This window comes from Peromyscus leucopus, chromosome 5 (assembly GCF_004664715.2).
Source record: "Peromyscus leucopus breed LL Stock chromosome 5, UCI_PerLeu_2.1, whole genome shotgun sequence".
Taxonomy (NCBI): Eukaryota; Metazoa; Chordata; class Mammalia; order Rodentia; family Cricetidae; genus Peromyscus; species Peromyscus leucopus.
Window position 1 is genome coordinate 44,047,059 of NC_051067.1, and position 14,261 is coordinate 44,061,319.

Below are 14,261 nucleotides of genomic sequence, written 5' to 3' on the forward strand. Positions count from 1 at the left end.
ATGAGGAAGGAGTTGCAATTTTTTTAAAGCTATCTGGTGACAGGGAAAACAAAAATGACATTCAGCTGACGAATGAGCGGAGTTTGACCTAGCCTTTTGACCCTTGACAATCAATCTTACCTGCTACTTCATAAAGAATTATGGGGCTGCCACTCACATTTGACTCTGTATTTTTACTATTCCCTATACTTTTTTTTTTTTTTTGAATACATGGTCCAAGAAGATAAATGTTTATGTTGGATATAGCAGAGAGGAGGAAATATGGGGTACTCAGAAGGGGAAAAAAGCTGAAAGTGGAAAGAGCAACAAGAGGACCAGCAGTCATAAAATGGTTTATACATGCAATTCAGGATTGTCAGGGATATTTTTTATGTGGCCGACCAAAATAGCAACTGGAAATAACTGATGACCCTCTACACACTTTCTACTGGCGCTGGGCTCAGTGAAACCCAGAAGAGCGAAGGTGAGGGCTGAGCCCACCTTCCTGTCTTCCTCTCTGCTCCCCACCTCCACATACCCCAAAACGCATCCAATGAATTTTGATGAATCCATTGCCTGTCCATGAGCTCTGATTACAGCGTGCACCGTGAAAAGGTATCCAGGCCATCATTACAACGAGAAAGGGAGTGCAGGCCATGAGCCGTTTTCATTATCTGTTCAAGGCACCAAGGAATGCACTAAACAGCTCGTGCTTGGTCCACCTTTGTGTCCACTGAGAAAGCGTAAATCAGCAGGAGCGAAAAGCAGTCGTCTCGGGAGCAAGGGGAAACACCTTAGGAATAAGAGATAAGGTCTTGTTGGCATTCTGGATGCTTTGTTTCCATATGTAATTTGATGCAGTTTGTCTTGAGACACTAAAACCCAAGCTAGTCAGCAAGAGCAGCTTTATGGAGCTCGCCTTGTGCATAAGTTGACCGTGGGGAGTTTTTCTCTGCTTTATAGAGTCAAGATTCCTTTTCACGGCTATACTGGAGACTGCAGCAAAAACTCAGTGTCGTAGAAATGGAAGGCAATTTCTGACCATTCAATCCACCCCAGAACACTGGGACTGTAAAGCCATTTTCTTCATCTATCCTGAACTAAGAGAGGTGGGTTCAAAGAGCAAGATTATGGAATTTTGCAGTAGCTCTCAAAAATATATATATATATAAAATATAAAATAAAAGCAAAACCTCAAAGTGGAATCTACACAAATTAACCGTTTTTGTAGAATATTTGCCAACTTGGTCATATATCTGGTGGCCTCTGTCTTCCTATGGCAAAAAGCAACCAGACAAATAAACAGAACCCTGACCATCATAGGCAAAGCAATCTCCCTCTGATGCCTTTCTTACACTTTGCCTTGAACAATTTCAGAAGCCCAGGAGTTGTGACTGCCTCTGCCCACTAGTTACTGTGCCAGGGCCTCTCTGGCTCAGCCTTCATTGGTCAACCAGCTTCTAAGATGTTGCCCTCCCTCTGCCTGGCATGAAGTTCATTCCTTCCAGAATCACCAGGCTGGCAAGCTGTTTACGTTCCTGGGCCCTGTGTCCATAAAGGATGTCCCCTCCAAACAGGGCAAGCTTGTTAATGGAGGAAGTGAGGTCAGCGTGCTTCTGACAAGCCTAACAAGATGACGGAATTTATGAAGCACTGGGGTACAAAGATGTAGTTATCTGCAGCCTATTCATATAATAAGGCCACCTGGGGCCCGTTGGTTACGTCTCTTGAATTTGTTTTTCTTTCTTCACTCTTTTTGTTACCCAGCACTTTCTTCAGCTTCCGCTCTTTCCTCTGCTTCTGTTTCTGGGTTTCAGGATCCTGCCCACTTCCCTTAAGTGAGGTAAATGGGCCCTCTTCCTTTTAAGGCCCAGTAGGTGTGGACCATGGTAACAAGGGAGAGTTGAATAGACTAAGTTCTTAGGTTAATTATTTATAATATCAGAATGTGATGTTATGTCTGCAGCATCTCAAGAACAAATTAAAATTTCCAACTGAAAGCCAGAAATTTGCTACAGTTTCTTCTTAAATCTTGATTCCTTTTCACCATAACGAATGGCGATGACCCTTTCACCACAGTTCTATGAAATAGGAGGAGATACACTGCCCCTGGGAAAACTGAGAAGCAGGAAGGCACTGTGGCCTGGGTAGTAAGGAATAATGTGATAGGAATGGACAGCTTGGCCTACACACGAATGGAGCAGAGGATTTGAAAAGAAAAAGGGGAGAAATAAATGGAAAATGATAAGCTAAATATGGATGTTAGAACTAGGAAGCATTTGCTAAAATCATCTATTGGATCTGAAATCTAGCACAGGCTAAGTGGATGGGTAACAGGAACTAAAATGGTGCGTGTGGTTAGATAGGAACCAGGGATCATGTTAGAAGAACCAAATGTCCCTTCAGAAAGCCGCAATCTCAATGGCAAAAGCTAACTCAGTTTTTATCCTGAACCAATATTGCTGGTCAAATTGATGAATTAAAAGTAGACTTTCCAATCCAAAATGTTAACAAGACTCATCAAATATAATTTCTCCCAATAATAGTACAATCATCCCTTACTGACAAGCAAAACCCATGGGTCCTTGATGCCTCCATGTAAAATGATTAATATTTGCACATTTCTTCATACACACACACACACACACACACACACACAAATTTAAGCTATCTCTGGGTGACTGCTGCTGTCTAACTCGTGTGAGAAGTTACTGCACTGTGTTATTTAAGGAACAGTGACAAGAGAAAAGAATCTGGGAACAGGACAGATACATGAAGAAATGTGTGCTTCAGCTCCGTTGAATCTCCAAATGCCAAGTCCGTGGATATGAGGGATAAATGTACTTTGCAAACCTGAAACAAAAAGAAATCACATTAAAAATAAAATTGAGAAGAATTAATTCAAATAAGCAAAGGAAAGTGAAACTACACTGCTTTTCACTCTCTCCACATAGACTCATTCCACATATGGGAGAAAATTAGGCCTCCATGTCTTTGTGAGCCACTTGCAATAAAACAGGGTGGAAATGCGGAGTTTTGTGAGTCTGGCTTGTTTCACTTAACAGTATGATTTCTGGTTCCATCCATTTTACTGCAAGTAGCATTATTTCTTTTTTCTGTATTACTGAATGAAACTCCCTTGTCTCATGACTTGTATGAGAAAAACTGAGTTGTACTTACAATAGTCTCTAAAACCTTCATGCTAGGTTATCTAAAATCTATCCACTCAGTATTTCTTCTTAACACATTATAGAGCATATTTTTCCAGAACAAAGAAACCAGTGTGATTTAACCAAATTTCACTCCATATCAACAGTATGTTTCAGGTACTAGAATAGATTGAAGGGAATAAAAAGGTACACTGGTCCCTGTCTCTGTAGAACTGCATCTTACTGTCATTAGCCTTTCACATTTTATTGGGAATTAACTAGTTGGCAACACTGGTAGCCTTTCATATTTCAGTGTAAGTTCATTTCTTATACAAATGTTTACTGATACAGCTTAATGAAAACAAGACAACCTAGGTTTAAGAAAGTTGAAAATTAAGCTTATGATTTTCAGTTTAGTAATTTCAGAATGGAGATCAGCTTTATCACATAAATTGAGGCTGTTCATTTCATCTTTAATATTCATGGAGCACAAGAAAACATTTGAGTTCTTTGATCTTCCTTAATTATGAGAACTCTAAAGCTAATCAACGTCTCCTTTGTTTTCCCTAACAAATAGTTTTTGAAGTGTAATGTTTGCCTCTCTCTTGAGAGCAGGATACCATGTCTTAGTCATAAATGTATTCATAATGCACATATTTTCCATGTGTAGCATTTAAATAAGCCACCATCCTCACTCCTCTTTCCTTCCCCCAATCCAATCTAGTCTCTAAAATACAAACATAGTTATTATCTCAAAATGAATGTTCTATCCCTCTAGCTCTTTGGATAAAACCTCAAGTCCATAAACAGCCTCTAGAGCTCCTTTCCAGCTTCCCAGAATTCCCCACTGCAGGATGTTTGCAAACCCTGTTCCTCCTGTCTGGAGCCTACATCCTCCTCGTCCCAGAGTCTCACTGCAGTGCCTGGGCCACTCCAGAAGAGCACTGCAGATACTTCATGTCTACATGTGTGAATATGAAGCTCATATTTTTTTTCCTCCCACTCCACTCCAAGCTCTAGGCTAAGATGTTCTATGCCTGTTTTGTTCACTGTTATTTCTTCAGAGTCTGCTCTATCTCTGCCAAAGAATGAATGGGTTAATTAATAACTGACTGAATCAACAAACTACTGAATTAATTAACTTAACCACTTAATAAAAGCTCACTTGATTGACCTTATTGAAGGCCACAGGGAATTTAACTCTAACATGTTCTGAAGTCTAAGAGTATCAGAACAATAATTACAACCTGAGAAGCTTTGATTCTAAAATATATTTGAAAGAAAGCCTAGCTCTGGTTTTGCCTATGAAAGAGTTAAATTTGGGTATAAATTAAGAAGATTTAGTAATTAGCATAAAATCTATAATAGAAATCATATTAAAACTGTATTATTCAGTATTGGTGCTAAATTATTTTCATAGTGGATCCTCTCTCTCTCTCTCTCTCTCTCTCTCTCTCTCTCTCTCTCTCTCTTGCTCTCTCTCACACACACACACACACACACACACACACACACACACACTCAAAGACATAAAAAACATTTTTCAGTCAGACTGTAGCCTACTTGAAGGAAGGCAGGCACTTTGTCAAGTAAGACCATAGCCATCACCAGTGAGACCACAGTCATCACTAGATGAGACCACAACCATCACCAGTGGAACCATAGCCATTACTAGATAAGACCACAGCCATCAGTAGATGAAACCACAGCCACCATTGGTGAAACATGACCATTACTAGTTTCCTTTTGCATTTCACTGTCATCAGACAAAAATGACTTGAAAATTACCTTCAGTAAATGATGCTATAAGCCACATATCTATAATATACAATTTTATTTTAACTACATTCAAGTGTTGCTTGACCCACAGTGGTTTTCAAAGCTATTCAGGTGAAATCACTAACTAGAACTAATACTTTGACTTCCAAGTTTGGATATGACCCTAGTTAGTAATGGGCAATTTAATCATCTCCAGACATACTAGGCAGGTGGAGGTAGCTGCATCCCCCTGGTTGCTATGCGCTCACAACAATGACCATCCCACTCTTTGTAGCTACTGCATAACCAAGTTGTGATGTTGAGTAAGTTAAGTAGATGAAATGGAGTTTTTAATTGTTTTCAATGCACAGTGGATTTGGGGGACTGACCCTATGTAGTCAAGAAATACCTGGACGGCTTTGCTTTAAACTGTTCTACTAATCCCACCACTACTCAAATCAGAAAGTAGGAAGTCATTGCTTGGAAACACATAGTCACAGACTAATCTAGAAGGCCAGGATGGCATTCATGTCTCCCTTGTTAAGTCCAACCCTACATAAAAGTGTACACCCTAACAGAGATTTCTAGTAAGCACTTCAGGTCTGAAGCAGGCCTGCCTGTGAATCATTTTAGCTGTGTGGGTGAGATCCAGCAGGGTCTCCTCACCCACTTTCCTGGGCTGAACGAGAGTTTGTGCTTTTATTTTCATCATTTATCTCACATATTTCTCCATCTTCTTACATAACTAGTCTACCTTATCAACGAATCCTTTGACTTCTGCTTCATGCTTCATCCACCTAATAAAGATCCATTGGATCCACCAAGAGAGAAATAAAAAAAAAATTAATAAACACCAATCCCTCATTTGTGCCCACAGCAGTTGATACCACATGAAGATTCTGAAATATACACAACAAAAAGTAGGAGTGATATGTAAGTTTCCCAGCTGGAGCCGAGCAGAGAATGAGCACTAAATAGATAATGAGAGGCTGGAATTTTTCAAATTCAGTATGGGCTTCATGCATCATTGAAAGATGAACTCTGAAAGTCCTGGGAATTGACTATACAAGTGGGCAGCTGCATAAAGCCAAACCATGCTACAGGGGTTGTATTGTCCTCGGGTTTGCGCAATACCTGTCTGCAAGTCCTCACTCAGCTCCTCCACTCTTCTCCAGGCCACTGTGGCAGGAAAGGCTTAGAAAATTCTCAGCAAGGGAGATAGGGCAGCACAGCTTGATTAACTTAGTGGGATTGCACTTGCTGGAGGCAGCTTTCTTCCGGGCATGCTTTTCCCTGCCAGACATCTGGGGCCTTTTATCCTGCCAGCCAGGAGACAAAGCCTCCCCAGCATTCATGGCCTGGCTTTGCAGCAGTCCTTCAAAGCTGTCCTCATTCTGACTAGGTAGCCAAGTCTAGCATCCTCTCCCAAAGGCCAGCAACACTGGTGAGAACCAGACCTGTGACTGCTCAGGAGTGAGGGGTTCAGCCACTAATAATATTCTTCAAGGCCAGTGTAGAATGCTATCCTTCATCAAAATGTCACAGAAACATAAACTATAAAACTTTAAAATGTCTCTGTGGCTCAAGTGAATAGTGAGTCTACAAATAAAGCAGAGACCAGAATTCAGTTAAATGTGCAGAGGAAACACTAATAAGGGATGTACCAAGATGCCTGAGGATTGGGGAGGTAATGGAATGCTGAAGAGGAGAACCAGACACTTGATAGGTCTTTCCAAATGTTGAGTCTCATAAAGAAATTGCTATGTTGGAAGAGAGACTAATGACCAAGGCCCTGTACCCATGGCAGAATGCTAGGGCTGGGGACAGCCATCATCCCCAGCCTTTACCTCACTTCTGTATTAGTTTGCTAGGACAGCTGTACGGAAGTACTACAGACCCGGTGTCCAACACTACAAAATTTATCTTCCCACAGTGGAAGGCAGTCCAAGAGTTGGGTGTCAGCAGAGTTGGTTCTGAGGGACTGTAAGGGAAGAATGTGTCCTGGACCTCTCTCCAAGTTCTGGGCAGCCACTTTCTGTCTGTGTCTGCCCAAATTTTACCTTCTTATGAGACCATCAGGCTTGTTGGATTGAGGCCACCTAATGACTTCATATTTATTCACTGTCTTCCTTAACGACCCCACCTCCAACAGCATCAGTATATGTGGGGAAAGTCATAATGACAAAAATTTTTATTAGAAGGCTTATGCCACCTTTGAAAGGTCATTTTTCTTGTACTGTTTCTGTATGATTAGTTGATTGTCTTATATTTTGGTTTGGTTTGAGGTTTTTTGTTTTATTTTGTTTTGTTCTCGGGAGGGGGGGTGTTTGTTGGAGGTTTGCTGTCTTATTGGTTTGCTGTTGTTCTTGTTTTGTTTTGTTTTGTTTGAGACAAAAATCTCACTATGTAGCCCTCATTGTTCTGGAACTGGATACATGAACCAGGCTGGCCTTGAACTACCAGAGATACACCTACCTCTGCCTCCCAAGTGCTGAAATTGAAGGTGTTCAGTACCACACCCATCTGGAGTCCTGCTTTTAATTTCACAGGGAAAATTGTGCCCCATTTGTATTTTGACAAAATACTGCAGAGAACAGTTTTGCTTTTCTTATTCCTGGGCTTCACAATTTTCTCTTCTGTGATGGCAGTCATCCCAGCCCAATGTTCAATGAGATTTTCAGTGTCCATTTAATAATTTGAGAACTCATTCTCTAGCTATCCTGTGAAATTAGGATTGACACAGTTGTAGAGATTTTAGTTTCAGTCATTTCAGGGTTGTCTGGCATCATGAAGAAATGATGGAATTCTGTGCACTTTCTCTAGTAAATCATGCCATCCAGAACTGAATACAATATTCCCCATAGGATCTGCTTGCCCTGCATCCAGGGATTCCTACTACCTTTGTGTGAGGTTCTATTCTTTTACTGATTGCATCAAGTTATGCTAACCCCATTAACTTTGTGGAGTCCAGTGTTGGTCTCTGTCATCAGAATCTATAAGACACTGTACTGTGTGTCCTGCTGTTACCCATGGATCCTTACTCTAAGAGTTCCACAGAGGCATGTGTAAATGTGTGTGTGTGCTTGTGCCTCTGAGTGTGGGTGCATGTGTGTGTGTTTTAAAACAGATTGCTAACTAGTCTTCATTATATCTTATCTTGTCAGGCTTATTTCTCCACTCGTAGCTCCTCATGAACTTGTGGAACCCTCAATCTGTCCATCATTGTCCTGGTCATCATTCCCTCCCTCGCTGCCCTTCCTCCAGTCACCAATGAAAATATTAAATAAGAAAGGGACAAGGACAGACCTTTGAGGCAGTGCCCAGGAAAGTTCACTCTGCTCTCCACACAGCTGCTCCTCTGGATTAGATGTCCTCTGGATTTGTTCCCCAGATTTCAGGATTTTATGAGGTCACCAGAGCCCACATTTTTCAACCCCATCCAAAGAGATATGTGAGAGATGTTGTCAGTGATTCTCCTCAAATCCAAAGAAGAATTGTAATTTGTTTTTATCTTTCCCTAAACTTACAAAGCTAATTAAAGTCCTCATGGAAGAAATTAAGGAATTCATTCTATGGATTTGTTCCTACTGAACAAGGTCACAACCTTTATCCATTTCTAAGCACTTAGAACCACTTGTTTTATATATAAACTATAAATTTTACATGAGAGTGAAGGTAATTTCCCCAGAATTTTTAGAAACTATCTTCTTCTCTGCTCAAAAAAAAAAAAAAATTCGCATTTTCTTAATTATAGACTCCATTCCCCTGTGCAAATTCAAAAGTTATGACACTCTGGAGTAACCCAAAGACTGTCACAAAAGTGGGTAGAGGCCCACAGCATAGGTATTTCCAGGGCCAACAGCAAAGACCAAAACAGGTAGACCCAATACTAGAATATAGGCTCTTGGGATGACATTTATTTTCCCCACCTTTGTGTCTTCGTGGATTTTGTCCCAATGCCAAAATGCTTGGGCAAACTGTCATTGGAATATTAGAAGACTAGAAAGAAGACACTCTGAGTAACCCATATTTGTTCATTGAATTTAATACATGCCATCTCTGATTTACAATGGTTTGACTTAGGACATTTGATGTTATAATGGTGTAAAAGTAGCACATGTCCAGAAGCCAGGCTTCAGATTTTGAATCTTAACATTTTCCTCACAATATCAATAATATCATACCCTCTCTCAGTGCTGGGTAGCAGCAGGAAGTTGCAACACCAGCCAGCCAGAGATCATGGAGGATGGAGGGTTTTCAATAAATTATCTGAGCTACTCAATGACTCATTAGTAAATAGGTTGTGTGTTCAGTGTTCTTGCCAATGATAAGTTAATGTATATCTTCAGAGATTGTGTGAGCTAGACTGGGCTGAGTTGTACTGTTCAGTAGGTTGGGTTTGTAGCCTTTTCTATTTAACAGAGGGTTTATCCAAGTGTAACTTCATAATAACTGGTATCTTCACTTAGCTCCATATCTGTTGGTCAGTCTATCTATCCATCTGTCTGTCTGTCTATCTATCTATCTACCTATCATCTATCTATATCTGTATGTATCTCATGTTGACACTGCTTCTTCTATGATTTTTTCTGATTCTCAGTGAAATTTTAAGCTCCGTGGCAATAATGAGTATGTCGTATCACTCTTTGGAAGTACAAAAGTGATTGGTATGGTGCAAGACACATAGACTTCCCATAAGTATCAACTGTCTTAATGTGAAAGAAATAATCAGGATCAAGATCCTAGAGTAAAATCAGAATCACATTTCTTATAAAAGACATGAGTTCCTGTGTTCTTTCTCCTTTTGTAGCTTAAGCATTTGTCAGAGCCTTTTCATCCAGAGTGCCTTAAGTAATTGCAGAACTGAATACCTAGGAAGCATGCAATCACTACTAGGTAATGAATAACTGAAACTTGGAGAAGTAGATGTGAGTTCTATCTGGCTATGTGCTCTGTCTAGCTGTGTGGATTTCTGAGGCCCATTTAGAGTTGTCTAGCAGCTGGTCCAAGATGAAGCCTGTCTAACAAGTTCCTAAATGAAGCTGTGGTTGCTGGGTTGGTCGCATTATAGAACCACTGCTCTTGCATCCCTGCTCGAAAGGGTAGTGGTTGGCACAGTGACATGGCTCCAACAATCAGCTTTCCATTGCCATTCCTCTACCTAGCTATTGTGTGAGGGTTCATAGAAACACCCATCATTCTCAGATTGCTATTGTTCTTGTCCCCTATCTTTTCACAACACTCCATTCCTGCAGCTGTTGGAAGGTGCAAAGGGAATTGGTCTTATGGGTTGAGATAATGAGGAATGATGCCTTGGAGGTTAGGTTGACTCTCCTTCCTCAGTCAGCATGTAAGCAAATCCCCTGTGACGTGCATGATGTCATAAAACACATATAGCATGACTTGGTCTCTTCACACTATAGGTCTAGGAATTGGCATGTGATCTATACATTTGTAGGAGAGGAAGAGAAAAGCCAAATAAATCCTAAGGAAGTGCCTCTCCAATACTTCCCAGAAAAAAAAAAAAAAAGAAGTTAAGAAATGTAATTCACATAGCACCTGGTTTAGGTCTTTGTTATTTCTGTGAACCAAGAAAATCATAAACAAGGCTGAGGTAAAAGCAAAAGCAGTTTTACTCAGGTACAAAATGTATCTGCAAATCAGGAAAGCGTATGTTCACCTGCAGGCTGAAGGAGCATTCTGCCCACAAGGTGGCTGGGCATTTATCACAGTTGGGTGCAGGCAGCAGCAGCTTGGAGGGTGAGTGGGATTGACACAGGACAAAGGTTGGAAACTGATGGAAATTAAAACAGGCATATATTTTGTTAAGTCCACTGGGGTGTCTAGGTAGAAAGGCAAGCTGGTTCCCTGAGTGTTTCTCTGACCTTGCAAGGTATTGTTAAATTCCAGAAAATTGTTCCCTCTGGCAGACCCAGCTCCCCACAAGATGTCTGTATGGAAATCTGTCCCCTGTCAGCAACCCTTTAAAGCTGAAGAGGATTTTTGTCTTCATTTGAACAGATCCCAGCTATTTGTATAACTTGCTCTGGATGCCACATCCCTACACAAATCACTCCAGTGATATTTATCTCATCTCAAATGTAAATGAGCCCAAACCCAAAATCTTCAAAGAGATGGAACATAAAAATATCTTCATATCCAAAAAAATAAAAGAATAAATAATAGAGGAAAATAGTTTTAACATACATGACAGACTAGGATATACCTTTAACATACAGATAAATCTTACAAATCAGTAATAAAAGAGATCAGCTCACAGGAAAAAGAAGAACTTACAACTACAGAAATAGGGCTGGGTATATTGGCATATGCCTGTAATCCCAGCATGTGGGTGGTGAGGCAGAAAAAGAAAGGAGTTCAAGGCCAACCTTAGTTACATAGTGAGTTCAAGGCCAGCCAGGGCCACATAAGTTTCTGCCTCAAAAAATAAATAGCAGCAGCAACAACAACAAAAATCCAACCCACAGGAACAGTCTTCTGAGAGCTTACTTAAACCAACATCTTTTGAGTTAACATTTGTTGAGTGTCTTGGACATCTGAACCATCAAGAATCCTCAGCTGCTTCACAGGACCCATTCCCTCCAAGCTTTGGCACACTAGAAGGACCTGCATCTTAAATGTGCGCATCCAAGGATCTCTCCAAGGTTCAGAACTAGAAGTTTTTCAAAACAAAGTGAATTAAAAACAAGAGAAAAGAAACCAAGAAACAATCTTCAACCAACTTGGATTGGAAACAGGGCCTTGGGCATAGTGAGTAAAAATCATCATCCTTGGTGTAGACAGAAAACCCTCATGCAAAGAGAAGCATAAAAGCGACGCTGTGTAAAACAGGAATACACAGTTAACACACCACTGTATTTAGAAAAGATGACCCTAGTTTTGATATTCTACAAGCATTTCCAACTTACTAGGAAGTCATAGGGAATTCAGTCAGACACTTAGGTTTGATAGTGACCCCCCAAAAAAAGTGAACTTGAGGCTAAAAATCTCCATGGAAATGATTATAGGGCTCTAGAATATAATAATAAATTCTACAAAGTGGAATCACACAGATTAATCCTTACCCAGCCAAATTCATAATCTATGTTTGCAATTTTACAAAGGAACCTTTTTCTTAACTGTGTAGATACATAAATTCACATGTTAATATGCTTGATGTAAAACACCAATTGTGTCTACATACCAGAATATAATAATTACTGTTGTTGCACACTTAGAGCTGAGATATTCTCATTAGGTAGGTTATTTCACTTAATCTTCATAGTAACTTTATTGAGAAAAAATTCTTTCTCATTTTATTCTTGGAGAAGACAAGCTTGTTGAAGGGTCTGTAGTTAATAATGATAAAATTCCAAAAAGTCACTTCTTATACTTTAATCATTGAGAATTCCTATATTACTGTTTTAAAGATGCTGTCTAAATCAAAATGCATTTAATTAAAAAGTGATTTTGTTATGTGTAGCTCAGAATGTCTGAGAAGAAAGTCAGAACAGCACTCTGTACTGGGCTTAATTAACATGAGGCCAGGACAAATCAGTTTGCTCAAAAGTGTCTGTGCCACAGCTGTGGTGCTTTGACTGCTGGACAGCAAGTGTCTGGGTATGTCTTGATGCTTTGCATTTCTATCAATAGCTACAGTGCTCAAGATTGAATTTTTGAGATTTTCAAGTGTCATATTTACATGTGGAGATACCAATGATAGCCCTCTCCTTGCTGTGCAATTGCCGTGAGGACACACAAGTGCAATATGGAGGGAAATGGACGACTTAAACTGTCGGTGTGACACTTCTCTGAAGATGTGCAGTTGTAAACAGGTCTTCACTAACATTCTCCAGTATGCTAAGAACACTTGAAGCCTGATGCCTAAAGCTCTCGTGTACATGATTTCCACTGAATATTTATAAAAGAAAAGAGAAATGAGCTAAGCTTTCTCTTAGAAATCTTCAAAGGATACTTTTCCTTATTGGAATAGAAGAGTCAATTCTTTAACCACCATAGAAGGACTCAATTTCCTTTCTATAGCAAATAACCGTCATTGCTATTTTTCACTTTTTTCTTTTTTCTCAATAGCTACTTAATATCAGAGTAAAAATGTTATACTTGTAAATTCAGTCCATGAAATCTTATGTATGTGAAGGATATTTGAAATCCCCAGGCTTCTAACAAATAGAAACCAGGTTCACAAATCAAGAGGACCAAACGCATTAAGTCAACCAAAACTGCCAGCCTGTAAGTAACCAGTTATGCCTGCTTATAAAAACACCTGTTACTGATGAGTCTAAGGCAATGCTTAGAACAGCAGTAGTAGCATAGGCCCATAAAAGAGATGACAACTATCATTCCTTGAGAATCTACCACTATTTAACAACTTTCCCCAGAGCCTCATGCCTATTCTTCCTAATATCTTTACAGCTAGATGCCATTAAACTTGTTTATGAATAAGGAAACTCCATACTTAGTAGTTATCAAAAGACTTAAGCCCAGGTCTTCAAAACCCACATTCCCTCCCCCTATATCATCCTACCACTATTATCAACACTATTAAGGTATTAGTGGAAAGTCTCTGATTCTACTTTCTGGAATTCATCATTATATTTGGGTGAATGCTATAACAAATGTCCTTGGCTTTTTTACTCTACTCATGTTTTTGGCTAACAGGCATGGTGACAGGAACAGTTAAAAGCCCACATGTTGAACCACAGGCACAGAGAAAGTGAACTGGAAACACCCCAAGCTTTGAAATCTTAAAGCCTTCCCCAAGTAGCATAATTCAATCACAAGGCCACATTTTTTAAACCCACCCAAACAGTGCCACCAACTGGAGACCAAATATTTAAACATGTGAGCCTGTAGGGGACATCTTATTTGAATTACCACATTTCCATTCCCTAGCCCAAACCCTGTGGACTTGTGGCCACATAATTATGCAAAATTTAGTCCAATTCCAAAAGTCTCCATAGTCTTTCAGTCTTAACACTATTTAAAATCAAAAAGTCTTCTGAGACTCAAGGCAATTTCTTAATGGCAGCCCACTGTGAAATCAAAAATCAAATTACAGGCTGGAGAGCGGGTTCAGCCATTAAAGGCTAGGCTTACAACCAAAAAGGCAAGAAAGAAAGAAAGAGAGAGAGAGAGAGAGAGAGAGAGAGAGAGAGAGAGAGAGAAGGAAGGAAGGAAGGAAGGAAGGAAGGAAGGAAGGAAGGAAGGAAGGAAAGAAAGAAAGAAAGAAAGAAAGAAAGAAAGAAAGAAAGAAAGAAAGAAAGAAAGAAAGAAAGAAAGAAAGAAAGAAAGTTTTATACCTCCAACATACAATAATACAGAATACACATTATCATTCCAAAAAAAAGGAATGGG